The 17,607-nt window shown below is 36.9% G+C and overlaps 1 long non-coding RNA gene and 1 pseudogene across 1 annotated transcript in view; both read right to left on the bottom strand.

The window, feature by feature from the left end:
* Positions 1-2,707: 2,707 nt before the first annotated feature.
* On the bottom strand, positions 2,708-3,894 carry LOC106829979 (myosin regulatory light chain 2, smooth muscle major isoform pseudogene; annotated as a pseudogene).
* A 13,260-nt stretch (positions 3,895-17,154) lies between these two features.
* Positions 17,155-17,607, bottom strand: part of LOC123286599 (uncharacterized) — a 43,758-nt gene continuing 43,305 nt past the window's right edge. The window contains exon 3 of the long non-coding RNA XR_011504025.1: positions 17,155-17,288. This is a non-coding gene — a long non-coding RNA (uncharacterized lncRNA). The remainder of the gene's footprint in view (positions 17,289-17,607) is intronic.

Below are 17,607 nucleotides of genomic sequence, written 5' to 3' on the forward strand. Positions count from 1 at the left end.
TAACTCACAAGGATGGGTTATAGTTTCCCATTGAAACATAAAATTTCTCTCCATAATCACCCCCATTTTGATCAAATATAATCAAAGCAAAATAACTCTTGTTTACAAAATAAGTTTAGTCTCCTTAAACTTGGCCTGATCATTTACGTAAGTGTAGCAAGAATGATAATTAACCACATATACCTTTTTAAGTTTGCTTTGGTGGAACTTTTATAAGGAATCTCAGATTGGACTTTTAAAATTCTCTTAAGGTTAGGATGCCAAGCTAAGAACTTGCCACCAGATTTCACCTGCAGTGACTATAGATTTGGGTGAATTTCTCTCTTTTTGGAGTTCCCAAAATAGCGTAAGTTTCCTGGGTCTGCCCAGAACTTACCTCATCTGTAATACTGGGAACCCTGCAAGTTGGATACCAGGCTGGTCGTGCCAAGAAGGCTTTGCAATTATTGGTTCCATAAAGTCAACCTTAGTTCCTTAAAACTGCCTGCTCATATCTGATTCTATGCACATCATTCTCAAATATGACACTCCAGTCCAAGCCTTGGTAATATAAACAATTTTCCCAATTATGTCCCACGTCAGGAGAACAGATACTTATTGAACTTATGCAAGTAACTATATTGCTATGAAAATAAGAATACTCAATAAGAGTTTCTGGATTCTGGAGGGATCAGGTAGGGAGGAAAATAAAAGTGTTTCATTTTTGTTTAGAAAGGTATAATCTACTGAATTGTTGTGAGTTATAGATAGCTTAAGAGAAAACAGAAAGGGATTCCTTAAATCCAGAAAATAGAATATTAAAGAACTAGCAATGTTCCAAACAAAAGACCATAAAAATCATAATCATTTTTCATCAGTTCATTGGTCCCTTGTTATTAATTCTTGTTCTGCTTGGTCTTGGGTTAGCAGTTTATGAACCCACCAGCTTTTCCACTAGAGTTCTGGAAATCCTTACTCACTCTAGTGGTATGATCTCAAAGTCACTTAAGCAAAACCATCAGAAGCCTGTTTCCCAGAGTATCTGTCATAATTCTTTCCATGGGTCTCTGAGACAATCCCTTTGTTGAGGATGAAGCGTTCTTGCTTGTTGCTGATTGGAAAAGCTTTCAGGAAAGCATTAGAATAAAACAATAAGTGTTTGTGAATGGTAAAAGACATAAAATGCCTGTTGTTAAAGATTTTATGAGAGTTCATTATAAAAATAACGCAACTGACAAGGAAATTTTACTGTTTCTGTGACAAAAAACATTTTAAGATAATAATTGGAATTGTGACAGATAACATCATATCAGGAGATATCATGGACAGCTAGGACACTGATGAATTTTATACAACTTTGAAATACTTATATTAACAACATTACCCATACAAACACAACCTAGGGAAGCTTAAGTATGTCTTCTTATTTGACAATGTTTTTTATGCATTTAAACATATGAAATAAACCTAATTACTTTTCTAATATCTTCCTTTTTACAAGGTGAAAGAACAATTCCTTTGATATTTTCCAGGGGCTCTCTGGGAAATCTGCAAGTCAGTTTGAGATCAAGATTTTATTTAGGATTTGATTTTGGGAAGATAAAATATCAAAAGTTGTCAAAAAAGACAAAAAGTTTGAACAATTGATTAAATAGGATCACAGATCACTATGAAACCATACTTAATTATCTATTCAACCAAAGTGACAATAAATTATTTTTGACTAAGTATAGGTGGTAACATGATTGTGAAAAAAACTTATCTTGTTTCACACTGAGAAGCTTTGATTCTCTTAAATAATCAAGGACATGATGAAGACAATATAAAGTACAACATGAAGACACAGAACCTTTGTTTCCTACAAGTATTGCTCAAAACGCAAAGGAAAACCTTTTATAATCTTTTATTAAGAGTAGATCAATTATCTAAGAAACTGTGTTCTTTTAAGAGAAAAATAAACCCCAGTTTTGTCTCAGTACACTATTGATATTGAAGCTCATTTTAAAACCCTATAATAAATCCATCCAATCTTAGCCAACTTGACCGAAGGCAGTAAGATTCTCTCTCTCTCCTTTTTTCTCTTTTCTTTTTTTCCACAGACTACAACTTTGCCAATCCATTCAGGGTGGTTTTTTTGGTTTTTTGTTTTTTTTCAGCTCTCAGCCTTCTATTAGAGATTCTGCCACCCTACCTGCACCTTCTTGAGCACACACCTGGTGGGGTGGGGTGTGTTCTGGTGGCTGGGCAGGGTGTAGAGGAGGGGACTTGGCATCCTGTCCCCTGAGAAGGGACTTTGGTGAGGTTTGTGTGTTTGTGGCAGTGGCTGGGAAAGGGCTTTCATGGTCTGCACGGGGGTGCAGGTGAAGGGATGTCTCAGACCAGGACACAGGGCCCTTCCTTTCTGGAGCAGCCTGGAAATGGGCAGGCAACAGCTGAGGTCTGGGCTCTCTTGAGGAGCTTTCCCTTGGTCCTCCAGGTCCAGCCCTCTAGCCCAGCTCCCTAGAAGATGTCTTTTCTTGCAGAGTCACCTGTGTTACATTGGCTGTGTGCCCCTTGCCTGGCACTGCATTCTCTCCTTGCATTTCCTCCACTAGGAGCTGGGCCCACAACCCCTCAGAAGGAGGATCCCCTGAGAGGGTCCTATGGAGTCGTGGGCTGGAGCTGGCACGGATGGTGTGTGTGGGGAGCAAATGACTGGGACAGGGGCTGGGCATGGTGGGGGAGTGGCTTAGTTATCTTTTTCCTTGACAGCGTGTTTGAGGATGTGGGTGAACTCTACATAGTTGAAGTTGCCTTTCTTATCAATGGGTGCCTCGCAATGCATCTCATGCACCTCATTGTCTGTGAAGCTGTCACCGATGGTGGTGAGCATCTCCTGAAGGTGGTCCTCATGGATAAAACCTGAGGCCTTCTTGAGGTAGCAGGCGAAGGCATTGTGGATCACTTCCTTGGGGTCTGTGCCAAACATGGTAAGGAACACGGTGAGATGGATGGGCCTCAGGACCTCGCTCATCATGCCTTCCAGGTACTCATCCGTGGAGCTCTTCCCCATCGAGGCCAGCATGTCATCCAAGTCCTCCTTGTCAATGAAGCCATCTCAGTTCTGGATGATCATGTTGAAGGCCTCCTCAATCTCCTGGATCTGGGACTGGTCAAACATTGCAAAGACATTGGAGGTGGCCTGCTGTGGCTGCTTCTTGTTGGTCTTGGCCTTGGCCCACTTGCTAGACATCTTGGCTTCAGGTAGGTGAGGCTTCCCTGGTGCAGAGAAGGCACTTGCTTGCTCAGTGCACCAAGCTGGTTGCGGAGCGGGTGGCCGAGGGTCGGTTGGTTGGGTCTCCCATTCAGGTTTTTGTCCTTCACTGCCCTCTTTCTCATTCTAGAACAACCTTTAAACAATCTCTAAACAACTACTTTAGGACAATATTACTCTCTTTTCTCCCTTAAGAAAAACACATCCTATGTTCCTTGAATACCTTTCATACAGAGTTTTTATTCTTCACTCATTATTTCTAGTAATTATATCCCCAAAGTTAGTTTTCCAAGTAGCACATTCAATCATATCGCTACCTAACATTCAACAATTTCAACACATCACCTACTGGATAAGGTTCAAATTCCTATCCATGGAAGGTTCTCCTTGACAAGGTTTTGCCAGAGTCTCTAGTGTTGCCTATTACCCTCCTCATACTCTCCGTTCTTTTAGGCCATAGTACATAAGGGCTCTTCCTTGAATGGGCCGTGCTTTTCACACCTCCAAGTCTTAGCACATAGTAGTCCTGTTCCACGAAAGTTCTTCATCTCTGACCACAGGCAAATTTCAACACGTCCTTTAAGAGTCAATTCAATTGTTTCCTCCTCTGAGAAGATTTTCCGGATTTCCTTACTCATACTTAGGCGCTTCTTTCTCTTGGCTCCCGTTGCAGTTTATAGCCACCTTCCTTCTGCTGTCACACCATTTCATTTCATCAATGTTCATATTTTGCCTGGTTGTGAAATAACTTTCTTGAGGACAAGAATGTGATCTTTTCTTCTGTGTATCCCCTCACCCATCACAGTGCTTCGTAGAATGTGGTTGCCGATAAGCAGTTGTTGAATGAATAAGTGAATAAATGGATGATAGAAGTTCCCGAGCGCTATTTCAGCTTTGGGGAAAGAAGTTTCAGTAACAGAAGTCAAGTTAAGGGAAAATAGTATGTGCAGCAAGTGAGGGACTTTTGCTTGAATGCAAATCGAAGAGGCTTATAAATGATGGTGCTTTACAGTACACCACTTTCATCTGAGGCTCTTTATTTTTTTGTTGAGCCTTACAATAACGAATGACAGGAGCAGAGCAGATATTATTTCCATTTCATATTCAATAGATGAGGAAAGGAACAGAGAGGTTAAGGGTCGTAGAGTTGGCTAGTAACAGAGAGGGACCTAGAACTGTGGTGCCTACAAATAACACATATTCCACATTTTTCTGATTTTCATTATTCTTTTCTTTTTAAGCTTTGCATACTTTTCTTATCTCACACACACACACACACACTCTCTCTCTCTCTCTCTCTCATTGAACTAAGTCACAACACTATAAGACAGAGCTAAAAAGAACCTTAGAAATCACATAATCTGTTCCCTTAAAATAAGAGCCATTATTTATTCTCTTGCCATAAGACAAATACCATGTCCATCATCTCATTTAATCTGAGCAACTGGTCTCCTAGTCACCAGTGTTACTTCTCCACAGTTGCGAATAGGTATCCTTTTGTCTCACAGAAGCCTCAGGAGAAAGTAAAATGTATGTCTCAAGGCTATAAATTCCTTACAATGTGGCATCGTCTTCCCTTGGACTGGGATGTGAAGAAGGGAATCTCTCTCTCTCTCTCTTTTGCCCCTTTACACCTCACCCCCATCCCCGAGGCATGGTAGTGGAGAAGTCATGCTTAGAAGATTTTCATAGCTCCACCTTTCAACACCCTGAGTGAGGTGTTACAGGAAGCCCTCTGACTTAAGGAGTGGAGACCAAATGACAGGCTCACCTGTCATTAGTGAGCCTGTGAGATGAATGTGAACTGACACATCAACCAGACTGTGATATTCATCCCCTGTATCAAAGGAAGGACAATAGGAACCACCTTCTCACCTTTAGCCATACCACCTCCTCCACTCAAGTACCTCTCCCAGAATGAAGGATGTTGCCACAGGGGCTAGTTTTTATTGTCATCGTTTTGTTTTAGATTTTGCTTCTTATTTCATGTTTCCTTACCCTCTGTCACTACAACTCTGGCCTAGTCATACAGAGTGTGGTAGTTAGAGGAAAAAATTTCAACCCAGCATAAATCAAGGGAAGTGATCATGAGTGGATATAAGTAATCTGAGAAAGAAAAGAATGCCTAAAACTAAAGCCCTAAAGGATGAATGTATATTACTAAAAAAGTCAACAGAAAACAAAAAGGCAATATCATGCTCAAAACTCAATTGCAAAGTTCATCACCACTCATGACTAGATTATGATGATTGGAAAAGTTGCTGAGAAGAAAACATGGGTGATAAGCTCCTTGACATAGGTCTTGGCGATAATGTTTTGAATCTGACACCAAAAGCAAAAGCAACAAAAGCAAAAACAACTAAGTGGGACTACATCAAACTAAAAATCTTCTGCACAGCAAAGGAAAACCATCAACAAAATAAAAAGACAACCTACAGACTGGGAGAAGATATTTGCAAATATCTGTTAAGGGGTTAATATTCAAAATATATAAAGAATTCACACAGTTCAATATCAAAAAAAATCTAATTTAAAAATGGACAGAAGATTTCAGATTTTGAAATTTCTGAATAGACATTTTTTAAAGAAGATATGCACATGGCCAATAGGTAAATGAAAAGATGCTCAACATCACTAATCATCAGGAAAATACAAATCAAAACCACAATGAAATAACACTTCTCACCTGTTAGAATGGCTATTATCAAAAAGACGAGAAATAGCAAATATTGGTGAAGATGTGGAGAAAAGGGAACCCTTGTGTACTGTTGATGGGAATGTAAATATATATAAGAATTATATATGTATTACAATATCATATACATATAATGGAATATTATTCCTCTATAAAAACAGATGAAATCTTGTCATTTGCAAGACCTGGAGAGACCTCAAAGGCATTATGCTCAGTGAAATGTCAGACAGAGAAAGACAAATACCATATTAGCTCTTTTGTATGTAAAATCTAAAAAAACACACAAGTTCATAGATACAGAGAACAGATTGGTAGTTGCCAGAGGCAGGGTTGGGGGTTGGGAGAAATGGGTGAAGGGGGTCAAAAGGAAAATAAATAAATAAAAGAACAAGTCACAAGATCCTGGAAACAGGTGAATAAACACAGGAACCTGACAAATGGAAAATACACACACACACACACACACACACACACACACACACACACACACACATATATGAGTGATATTGCAGCCTATTTAGAAACTAACCTGGAACATCCAGTCAAGAAGGAGAGGTGGGAAATGCTGAAGAGAAGAGTTAAATTAATGTGAACAAGCAGAGTTCTTGATGAGTTTAGAGAAGAGGCGAAGAAGACAGAAAGAGAGAGAGAGACTCAGAAGGGCTAGAATGAGAACATAGACATAAATTCTCTTCATTAAGCCCAAGCCCTTTGCTGCCCATGGAGTAAACTTGTGCAGAGCCTCAGTTTCCTCCAGATAATCGGCGTGGCCATTGCAGCTGGTCCTGTTGAAACTGGTCCCTTCAGGACCACACCATCCAATATTTGTCACCTCTAGGACAAACGAATGGGAGGGAAACACGAATTCCTAAAAAATACTTCCACAAACTCAGATTAACGTCCCTTCCTTTTGCCAACCAGCCACCTCATTATAAGGGTGGATGCCGCTCTGCATGCTACTGGGTTCCAAAATCAGGACCTGGCATCTATCAGCAACGCTCACCATTTTGCTCCCTGTCCAAATCCAGTGCCCAGAAAACCAGACTACAGATTTTTGTTGGTTGTCATTGTTGTTGTTTTTAATTAGAAGAAGATTTCATGCTAATTAGTTAAAGTCTGTTTCTATGCTGCTAGTGCATATTGGTAATCTAGTGGTGCTGACATCCTGATGAAAGTCTGCTTCTACTTACAAAAGTTGAAGGTATTTCACGGAGAAATGTAGATTTGAATCTGGGAACTGAAATAGACCCAAGAAAGGAGACAGCTCTGGGGGAGGAGGGATAGAAGCCCTTCCCCTCCTTCATCTTTGCTCACATGTCATTTTTTTCAATGAGGCTCCTGAAAAGAAAAAAAGAAAAAGAAATGTTAATTGTTAAACAATCAGCAAAAACAGATCTGCTTTGTGTTGTTTTATTTCTGCTCTTCAAGTTTCTGTCACTGTTTTGTGTGCTTAACATGCAAGGTTTGTTAATATCAAAGACATGGACATTCCCTGGGTTTTATGGGCACCTGGGGTTTCTCAATAGAGGGGCATGGGGAATTTATAGCAGAATTTGAAAATGAAATAAATATGCTGTAATACTTTCAAAGTCTAGTATACGTGCTTGTACTTTTCTGCAGGTGGGGAAAACAGATTAAAACATAGGAAGTTCTTTTCTGATAAATTCTACTTTTCTATCATGAAAACTGCACAGTAAAATAATTTAAAAACTTTGTTGTGTGAAATTTAAATGCATCCTTTTATATTTGAAAATCTAGGTGTGTTTATTTGTAATTTTCATGGAAAAATGAAAGCCTTCTGTACTTTTTGTATAAATTCCTATTCTAGATTATCTAACACAGAAGCATCTCTGCTGATAGGAGTTTTTTTTTTTTTTAAAGATTTTATTTTTTCCTTTTTCTCCCCAAAGCCCCCCGTAAATAGTTGTATATTCTTCGTTGTGGGTCCTTCCAGCTGTGGCATGTGGGACGCTGCCTCAGCGTGGTCTGATGAGCAGTGCCATGTCCGCGCCCAGGATTCGAACCAACGAAACACTGGGCCGCCTGCAGCGGAGTGCGCGAACTCAACCACTTGGCCACGGGGCCAGCCCCTCTGCTGATAGGAGTTTTGAAAGAAAGAATAGAGCCAGAGACTACTGTTCTTTGGATGTAGACCTGCGCGCCACCCTCCCCAAAAAAAGACAAGAAGCCAAGTGGTAGACAATTTTATCATCTGAAAGCAGACTAATTATTTATTATAGACTGCAATCATATTAATTCTTAATTCATCTCTTTATATCATTTTTTAATGTCAGTTTAATGCAAGAAGCAGCATCTCTTGGTATGTAACTTCTCAAAGATAATAAAAGCAATAAAAGCTGGATTTGTCTTTTAGGCTTGAGAAAAAACCACCAAATTTACACAAAGTGATACACAGCGATGACACAAGCTATACTCCTGTTATCAGAAAATAACACAATTGAATTGCACTGGGCCAGCTCAAGTTGTCATATCATGTTGCTATTGTTTCTTATAAAATAAATAGCTTTGTTTATCACGGGCCAATGTGACATGGCAGTGCAAAACTCATATTCCATGCTGTGGCAGCAGGGAAGAGAGCAGGTGTCACTGCTCAACTCTACCTGCAAAATCCTCCGGAATTCCTATTTATTACAGCCCACATCCTTTGTACCTTGCTCACTGGCCACTCTACATCTTCTGCAGCCAAATTCACAAATACCTTTCCTGATAAACCATTGAAGTGCCCATCCAGAAAAAGAAATGTCTTTCTTAAGAAACGCTGGAATGTAAATTGATTTCACCACGGGCGACCCAACTGTACCGTGTCATGTACGCTTACTTATAACCAATTAAACTGCTCTTTCACCACAGTTAAAATGCAGCTTTTAAAATTGCTCTTTTCCTTTGTATATAAAAGTACAGTGCAGAAATCTCACAATGCACAATTCATGATAATAATTTCATTTACCTGTCTCTCTACCTCCTCTTGATTTTTCTCATTTTATCCCCAGCATCTTGTGGCTTTTCTTTTGTAAGTTGCATTATAGAACCTTACAGTGAGGGCATGATAATGAAGAAAAACAAAACTAATGGGAAAAAATTATAATTAAGCAGTCCATAGCACATTTCTGCATGAAGCAATGAAGGCAATTTACAACGTTGGTCATACCTGTAGGAAAAGCTTTTGTTGTGCTAAGGCACATTTTTATGCTGATAAACTATTGAACCTAGAGTGCACTCACAATGATTTTCCCATAATATAACCATATTCTATTTCCTGAGGTGAGGATAAAAGTGAAAAATAGAAGTCAAAGTAAATTGATAATGAGTATACTTTTTTTGCAGTAAAAGTGGAGAAATTCATTTACTCCTTTGTGGATGCTAAATAAATTATCATTTCATTTCTTTATTGTGTCCATATATGTGTATATATATATTGCATGTGTATATGTATGCACATGTGTATACCTGTGTACGTGTTATATACATATCAATATGCACATGTAATACATGATATACATACTTCATATAATATATTATATATATATTATTATATATAGTACCTTGGGGGAGACTATAAGACAAGATGCCATAAGTGTAGGATTCTTATTCATGATATACTTTTCCTATATGAATCTCAAGGAATCCTTTAAAAGTTTAAATTTCTAAAACATGCCTACTGATCACTTTTTACTTTTCCTGTATTAGAGATTTGTGACCTATGATAGAGGAAAGAAAAGTGGCTGCACACATTAGCATAAATAAATAGAAGAGCTAGGTTGGTACAGAGTTCATTTCCTCATCTTGAAAACAGCACCCCAATTCTTTGTCACCCTCCATTGAACTTAGTCTCCATGGGACTTGGAAGCCAATGAGTGAGCCTAAGGACCAAGCTAGGTCAATCAAATTAGACTCTTCTTGGAATTAGAATCTTGAGTTGAGTGTCACCAGAATAGAAAATAGCTGGATCTGATTCCTCTTGATCACAGAGCCCTGAAAGAAGTGTTCGCTAGTTCCTGTAAACCAGATCCCCATGTCTGCTCTGGAATATGACTTTCCAAGGCTTGATAATCATGCTTTTCCTCCAGTTCCAGAAGCTGCCCTAAACACTTCCAATCAACTCCCCCCCTTTTTTTTGCTTAGATTAGCCAGAATAGCTTTCTGTCCCACGCATCCAGAGGACCCCAACTAAAATAGTTAGCAATATTTTTTACCCTGTATAAAAGCCATTGGGCTGCTTCAGAAAATTTTCCCTTTCCAATATGTAGAAAATGATTTCAAAAGTATAACTTTGATACAGTAAATAAAGCCTCAGTCAAAAGTTATGATCATCAATTCTGGTTTGTCTTATTAATTCTGGACCTTTTCCAAATCATTTAATATCTCTGAGCATCAGTTTCATCATTGGTAAATGGTGATATGTTTTCTGTTTAGTTATGTTGAGGACTAACTGAAATATGAATTACTTGAAAATTCTTTGTAAGTTGTTCAGTGCCATTCAACTGTTAGCTGTCATCATGAACTCCTTAACTCCAACTTTGCCACTTATGGCCTGTGAGACCATTTACATTTATGTGCCTCAGCACCCTCATCTATAAAATAAGAAACAGTAGTTTCATAGGGATGTTGTGATTATTAAATAAGCTAATAAGTGTAAAGCACCTAGTACAGAGTAAGTGTTGTAAAACTTAGTCATTTTTAGTTGAAATAATATTCTTCCAATGTGAGTTCATGGCAACCTAAATATGCACATTTCAGCATGGTACCTTTACTTTTTTCTTCTCTATTATAGATTGTTTTTTAATAAGCCACAATAGAGGCAATCGATATGGGAAAGCAGGAAGTAAAAATATTTCTATTTGCAGATAATACCATCTTGTATATAGAAAATCTTAAGGAACTTACTTAAAATTATGAGAACTAATAAATGAGTTCAGCAAGGTTGCAGGATATAAGATCAACATACAAAATTTAATTGTGTTTCTATACACTTGCAATGAACTATCTGAAAATGAAATTAAAAAGACAATTCCATTTAAGATAACACCAAAAAGAATAAGATACTTGCAAATAAATTTAACAAAAGAGGTGTAAAGCTTAGACTCTGAAAACTACAAGGCATTGTTGAAAGATATTAAAGAAGATCTAAATCGATGGGAAAACATCTCATATTCATGGATTGCAAGATGTAATATTGCTAAGATGGCAATACTGCCAACACGGATCTATGGATTTAACACAATCCTTATCAGAATCTCAGTGGCTTTCTTTATATAAATTAACAAGCTGATTCTAAAACTTTTAGGGAATTGCATGGGCCCCAGCGTAGACAAAAAGTCTTGAAAAAGAAGAACAAAGTTGGAGGACATACAGTTCCAGATTTCAACACTTACTACAAAGTAAATAATCAACAGAGTATGGTACTGGCACAAGGATAAACATATAGATCAATGGAATAGAATTGTCAATCCAGAAGTAAATCCATGTATCTATGCACAACTTATTTTTGACAAAGACCATTTACTGGGGAAAGAATAGCCATTTCAACAAATTGTGCTGGGACAACTACATAGCCACTTGCAAAAGAATGAAGTTGGACCCTTACCTCACACCATATATGAACATTAATACAAAATGGACCAAAGACCTAAACGTAAGAGCTAAAACTATAAAATTCTTAGAAGAAAGCACAGGAATAAATCTTCATAACTTCAGATCTGGCAATAGATTCTTAGATACAACACAAAGGCACAAGTAACAAAAGAAAAATAGATTGGACTTCACCAAAATTAAAAACTCTTGTGTTTCAAAGGATGCTATCAAGAAACTGAAAAGACAACTCACAGAATGGCAGGAGGTATTTACAAAACATATAGCTGATGAAATTTTTACCTAGAATATATAAAGAACTCTTACAACGAATAATATAAAGCCAAATAACTAAATTTTAAAAATGGGCAAAGAGTCTGAATAGACATTTCTGCAAAGAAGATATACAAATGGCCAATAATTACATGAAAAGATGCTTGACATCATTTGTCTTGCGGGAAGTGCAAGTCAAAACCACAGTGAGATACCACATCACACTCACTAAGATAGCAAGAATCAAAAAGTCAGGTAATAATAAGTATTGACAAAGATGTGGAGAGATTGGAACCCTCAGACGCTGTTAGTGGGAATGTAAAATGGGGCGGCCACTTTGGAAAACAGTCTGACAGGTTCTCAAACAGTTAAACATTGAATTACCATATGATCCAGTACTTCCACTCCCAATTATATACCTGAGACAAATGGAAATATAAGTCCACACAAAAACTTGCACACAGGGTTTATAGCAGCACTATTCATAATAACCAAAAGGTGGAAACAGCTCAAATGCCCATCAACTGATGAATCAATAAACAAAATGTGGAATATTCATACAGTGGAACATTATTCACCATAAAAGGGAATGAAGTATGCATACTGGCTACAACATGGATGAACCTTGAAAATTTTATGTTAAGTAAAAAAAGCCAGTCATAAAATACCACATATTATATGATTCCACTTACATGAAATGTACAGAATAGGCAAATCTATAAAGAGTTGATTGGTGGTTGCTTAGGGCTGAGGGGGATGGGAGGATAGAGGGTCATAGCTAAAGAGAATGGAGTTCGAGATGATGAAAATGTTCTAAAATTACCGATGGTAATATTTGCACATATCTGTGAATACACTAAAGGCAATTGAACTATGCACTTTAAATGGGTGAATTGTATGGTATCTGAATCGAATTTCAATAAAGCTTTATTTTTTTTAAAGCCACTATAGAAAAAGGAAATTTCAGATCTCCAGGTAAAGACATTTAATAAAAATAAATAAAATGTTTTTGGTGTAAAAGTTATGTAAGTGTTAGGAGCCACACAATTTTTTTTATATTAATAAAGCATATTATATTCAACACGGGTATATAAACACTTTATCTTGTATATTTGACTCTGTAGCAGGGCCTATGCCCCACATCTCTATCCTCTGCAATGCCAATATCGGACAGATGCAGAACCATACTTTACTAATCTTGTATGAGTATTGCCCAGAGTAAACTGAAGTACCTTGGTGGAAGGTAATAAGATGTGCTCTTTGCTTTGGGTTATTGATCCTTTTTACTTTTCATTCCTACTCCCAAAAGACAATAAAAACAGGAAAAATTATCTCCTGCCTTCTCTGTTAAGCTTTTCTATTTCTCTCTCATTACCATCTCCATCAGGATTGAATACTATTAGGTTTTTTTCAGAGAACTTTGCATGTAACTGCATAACAGCATTAATTTCCTCCTGAGTCACTTTGTTTTCAAATGCTTATTGTCTCTACTAGACTGCAAGATCTTGAGATCAGAGACTTCTGCTCCCACAGTGATAGACCCTCACTAATTTCTGCAGAAAGGATGAAAAATTTACATTTCAGCATTCTAGAATATGGACTTTTCTAGCAATTATAATAATAAATCATAACAATTCAGAGTTGAGACACCTTAGAAAACATTTGGTACACTGTCTCCATAAATTTAAGAAATCTTTCCATAGCATTCCTGAAAAATGCTTTATTCAAGCCACTATTTGAACATTTATAATGCCACAGAATCCATACCTCACAAAGGGGCTCATTACATTTTCAACTAGCATTTATTGTTGAAAGGTTCATCATTAATGTTAAACCTAATCTTGTAACTTCCACCCTTTGGTTGGTCTAAGATCTGTCACGAATGGCTATACAACATTATCTAATTCATCTTCCATGACAGCATATTAATTATTTAAAGACACTATCATAATCTCCCTTGTCTTCTCTTTGCCAAGCATCTCACTTTATTCAAATGCTTCTTGTAGACGTGGGTTCTGGACCTTTCGTCGTATGAATTCAGCTTCTCGGGACACCACCAGATGTTCAATATCCCTTTTAAGTTGGACTTCCCAGAAAAGAAGCCTAAAGCATGTGACTGGTGTCAAATATGCAGAAGCCTTTTTCCTTCCTTAATCTATACCCTAGGCTTCTGTTAATCATCCTAAAACTGCTTGAGTTATTTTGAAAGTCACATTATACCATATTCTCCTGCTAAGGTTGCCATAAACTGAACTCTTCTTATATATATATTTTTTGTATGAAGCCTAAGTCAGATTTCCTTATTTCTTAAACTTGCAACGAATCTTTTTAACCTTCAAACAAAATTCTATATTGATTTATGTAATAGACAAAATGCTCTCCACAAACCAGATGCCTAACAAATGTCTGTACCTCTCTTTCACATCTCTTAGGACAGAATTAGTGTTATGTTTATTATGCAATGATTTGAGAGCAGGATATTTTTGGTCATCATTATATTCTCGTCACTTAGCAAAATGACTGACATGTCATAGTTGCTCAAGAACGCTATTTCTTTCCATAATTCTCTGACTGCATTGCCATGAAACTGAAAATAAGTCAATTCAGAGAAATAGTTTGGTTGCATCATCAGTCAATTCTGTCAAAACAGTTACCTGAGTGACTTCATGGTTACAGTGTTTGAAATAATCTTCCTAATAAAGGGTTGGTGCCATTAAAAACCCAAAGTTAGTGCCAGATTTCCAAAATATGCCTCATCTTACCTAAGAATCTAAACTTTGTGTCAAACAACAATCCCATAGCCTGGAAAGCATTATTTTTACTGAGTAAAGTGGCTGTTCACTTGATTAGTCTCTACAATGCTGCCTTGTAATTAGTTTCACAATACTGATGGCCACTGCTACCATACTTAAGGTTCAAAGAAGAAAGATTGATGTTTTATTTTCCTAGGTTTACTAATTCTTGAAAATTTTTGAGTGTGTACAATTTGTAAGGTATATAATCCATTCTTGTTTCCTTGATTAAGTAAATTCAAAGACATCGCAAGAAAAATAAGCTTTTAAGAGTATAAAGATAACTAATAAATAAATTATAGGTACTATTGGAAAGGAAAAGCTCTCTGCAACCTAAATTTTCTCATTAAAATTGTGCTGTCTCAGTTTTATAGTATGTGAAGGCTAAAGATTATCTTTTATATCGTATCTCAACTTGAACACATGATTTCATAAATTAAGCTTGAAATTCCAAATGATTTTAGAATGTAGGAAGCTTTTTCTCATCTTCTGATGTCCTCATATTTACGGAAGAATAGGCAGACAGGCCTCCTGTTCTTTAATAACATCACATCGGGAACTTCTTGGAAACAGGACACAATAGAGAGAAGGACTGTTTATGAGTCAGAGACACATGTGCTACTGTCAACTTGAATAAGAGCCATCAGATATTTCTGGTGATGAAAACCTTTCAGTGAGGTGAAATAGGCCACGTTCCATTCCTTTTATTTTCAGAGATGAGATGGATTTGAAAACCATAACCTGGCTTCTTGATGCAAGGACTCGCCACATGAGATAATCTCCAGCACATTACTATTGGCAAGCAGATCTTTCACCCTTTTGTCTCCATGCATTACAGAAAATGTTAAATCAGTTTGGTGTCCATATAAACTTTTGATCCTAGGAATAGCCTAGGGTACCATCATTATCTTCCCGAGGACCAGGTATAGGCCTTCAGTAGGTAGTACTAATTTAATTTCTTTGCTAGAGGAAAAAGTAGCTGATTTTCTAGATCAATATTTGATTGAATATGTTTGAAATGTTGGCAGATAAAGGCCCCTTTACTGGTCCAAAGACTTTTTGAACCACAGAGGTATAGCGTTCTAGCTCCCCTGGGATTTGAGTGGAAGGAGGTCTCAAAGATCTGTAAGAAGCCTTCCTGCCTTTCCTTGTGTTCTTCCAGCAAGACTCTCTAAAGGTTGAGATGAGAAAAAGATAAGATCAAGAACTGGAATGTCTTTATATCCATTTTTTTAATCTTTCCTGGGGCTTCTCTTAACTAAAAATAATCGTTTATAACACTAGTTTACAAAAACCTCCTATAATAGGATGGTAGGAAGAAAGCCCATCTGATCAGCTTGAAGGAGATGACCCAGTGACTTTGGCAAATAATGTGAGACCTCAGATTCTACCACTTGTATCACTAATTAAACAAGAATGCCCATGTACCATCAAAAGGGAAGTGAATAAAAATTAAACTCTGAGGTGTTAGACACAGATTAGAACTTTAGTTACCTAGTTAGACTGATAAATGAAAGAGTTTTTCCACAAACTGTACTGGTTTTGTAAAGACATTTACAAAGGAAAAATGAAGACTGGGAAAAAATTCCATCCACACAATATTTGATCGTACAAACAAAAAATCTAGTTCAGGAGTCTATGTATCATTGTAATCATTATTTTTGCTTTTTAAAGTTTTACCTAAATCAGCAGTCTTTCTTTAAATGAAACACCTCACACATGACTGAAAAGTATTATTGAGAGTAAGCGATGATAGTGATACTGTTTTCTAAGTCTACGTATGAAATTCAAAGGAAGATTCTTGAGGAGAATGTTTTCCTTTAATTTTTTCCTTTGCTGCAGAAATGCACGTGCATTCTCTAAGCACAAAGAGGAAAGGATACTCACAAATTACTTCAACTTTCTTTCCTATCACTGAACTTTTGTTTGACCGACGGAGAAATTTGCTCTGCCCCAGCAACTGATTTGAACACACAAGTTCATTTTATAAAGGAGAGTAACCTCTACATGCAAAGCCAATTGCAACTCCTTGGAAATGCAGACTCCAAAGGACTTATTTTCCACAGGTTAAGCCAAATCAATTCTCTTATTTTGAGATGGGAGGATGACAATCATTAAGGTTTTTTGTTTTTGTTGTTTTTTCATGGCAATTCCTCACAGCTTCAATCTCGGTTGGTAAAATCATCTAGTCAAAGTAATTACATTTGCAATATAAATCGAACAACCATTGAAGACATCACTTCATATTTCTTACTTGAAACAGAAAACAATTAGCCTGTGGAAAGGGACTTAGTTTTCTACACATTTTATCTTATAAAACCTTGCTCACTGCTAAGTATGGAATAGGTACGCAATAAATACTTAAGTCAATTACATAATAAATTTAATTTTCAAGTTCTGCTCTTAAGAAAGAGTCATAATTTGAGTTAAATAAACTAAATATCTATCTACAATACATTATGAAATACACAGTTCTAATGTCATCAGAGATTGTAATGGAATATTTCTTCACTGTGCTTACATGTCAATTGGACATAACACATAAGCTACTGCTAAAGGCAGAAGGATCTTAAATGCAAACTCAGATTTCCCCTAAATCTTTGATTTAGAATCCTTGCTTCAGGGTCTTCTTGTAACCAAAACCTCCCTCGTCAACAGGCAGCTCTGATTGTTAGTCCTTGAGAGAGTTTCCATTTATTTTCATGGCCTAAAAAGAAGAAAAGAAAAAAGCAGTGAGTGGGTTATTGGAGATGAAAATTTAGAGTTGTGCAGGCAAGAAATGTAAACTATTTCATATACCTTTCCTTAATATTATTGTTAATAAAAATGTGCCCCTACATTTCCCCAAAACGTCATGTTTTGTAATGTTCAATTTACATATCTCTTGTAATAGAAGTCCTTTCATATACTAAGATTTAAGGTTTTAAATTTCCTGATAATTTCCCTAAATAAAACGATGGGTACTGGGCTAATATATTTCATTGGTACATCAATTGGTTCAAAACAAATTTGAAAATTCTATCTAA

Source organism: Equus asinus, chromosome 6 (genome assembly GCF_041296235.1).
Source record: "Equus asinus isolate D_3611 breed Donkey chromosome 6, EquAss-T2T_v2, whole genome shotgun sequence".
Classification (NCBI taxonomy): domain Eukaryota; kingdom Metazoa; phylum Chordata; class Mammalia; order Perissodactyla; family Equidae; genus Equus; species Equus asinus.